General features: G+C 36.1%; 1 non-coding gene across 1 annotated transcript; it reads left to right on the plus strand.

Moving 5' to 3' along the window:
* Window positions 1–1,132: 1,132 nt before the first annotated feature.
* Trnae-cuc lies at window positions 1,133–1,204 on the plus strand. Its single transcript has one exon. It is a non-coding gene; the product is annotated as a tRNA-Glu (tRNA).
* The last annotated feature ends 504 nt before the right edge of the window (window positions 1,205–1,708 follow it).

The raw sequence follows: 1,708 nt of genomic DNA on the forward strand, positions 1-1,708 counted from the left end.
ATATCGCATTTCTGCAGGTATTGGGTTAGGTCTATGCCATCTCCCTGTTTCTATATTTAATCTATGGGCAGATATGCGAAGCGCTGTTAAAGATTTTCTGAATTATTTATCGTTTACTATATCAAGATATTTCTTATAACCAAACTTATTTGATAAACGTATATAACATCTTGCTCTTGGCGAGTCAACAAGAGCACTATGCCAATCCTGTATAAAAATATCACTCACTCTGGTCCGAAATAATTCTAAAAATACTTTTTCATCTCCAACTCCTTGTTCAATCCATACATACATATCCGAAACCATAAGTACATAATAACATTTTTTCACTAACTTTGCCCAATTTATCACACGTGACGTTTCCGCTCGTGTATAAAGCTCACCATACACTGACTGGACTAAAACGTTCTTCTGTTTATGAACAATTTAAATATCAAACTGTCTATAAACTAATAATGTAATGGATATAATAATATAAAATAAAAATTGTGTAACAGTTGTAAGCGTTTTAACAATGTAATGTAATGGCGCCTCCCAAAGCTAGAAAGTCTCCGGAATGTACCTTGTCACACTATGGAGTCCAATGTCTGTTGTCATCTTGCTGGGTTTCTTTCCCATCACGGTCGAACAGCCTGTCGCAAATGAAAAGGGATGGTTGGTCTGAGAATGGCAATCATTTAAAATAGAAGTTTTTGGTGATTTCCCAGAGGGGACTGACCGAAGAAAGCCTCGCAACACTCGGGTTCCTCTACATGCAGGTACCACATCAGCGATTTGTTGGGGGATTTTACTCAGCTGATTACTTCCAACAGGTCAGAGGTCAATGCGAGACCCATTTGTTGGTGGACATGAAGTGTCAATTTTCATAATAGGACCTTAACTGATTACTTTTTAAAGCTTTACCTATTTGTGGATTTACCGGCTTTGTGTGGCTGTCATACTGGTAAAATACTGAGGTTTAAAGCGGATTCCAATGGGATTACACATAGCAGTAATAACCCTTATTCAAGTAGGTGTGAAACGGTATTTACACTCTCCATATGACATTTCTTTTAGTAGCAGAAGTGACTGACTGTTTAGTGTACTTAACGAAAGTAGCTCTAAATCTGTATAATAACACTTGTTAGCCATGTCCCAAATGGTCTAGTGGTTAGGATTCCGCGCTCTCACCGCGGCGGCCGGGGTTCGATTCCCCGTTTGGGAAGTATTATTTTTTTATCTATATTTTAATAAAACTTTCAGCACCTCAACAAAATTAATTCTTTTGTTGATTTCAATATGGTCTGGAAGGAGAGTGGACCTGCAAGGGATGATATTACATAAAACAGTCTACAACATTTAGACTTTAAACAAAATGCAACTGAAAGCCGGTGCTACATATTTTTAAAAAACGTCAATGTATAAAGACAAGTTTTCTCCATACTATTTCCCTTTAGTATATGAATCAAAAGTGAAGTATGAAGTATTTATTCGGTTTATTTTGTCGTTATATGTAACCATTTTATGGTGAATTTAAGGTATAGGCAAGGTTATAGCTGTGAGCTTAAGATCCATTGTTTGAATTGTTTGGTCAATATTCAAACTTTGATCATCTAATTGATTGTTTAATAAGATATCCACCCTCCAAACGGAAACCAATATACACATTTCATTAGTGGTTGTCCAAAATTACAGACCAAAACGTCGTTGAAAATATACCAGATTTTAC

Source organism: Mizuhopecten yessoensis, unplaced genomic scaffold (assembly GCF_002113885.1).
Source record: "Mizuhopecten yessoensis strain PY_sf001 unplaced genomic scaffold, ASM211388v2 scaffold716335, whole genome shotgun sequence".
Lineage (NCBI taxonomy): Eukaryota > Metazoa > Mollusca > Bivalvia > Pectinida > Pectinidae > Mizuhopecten > Mizuhopecten yessoensis.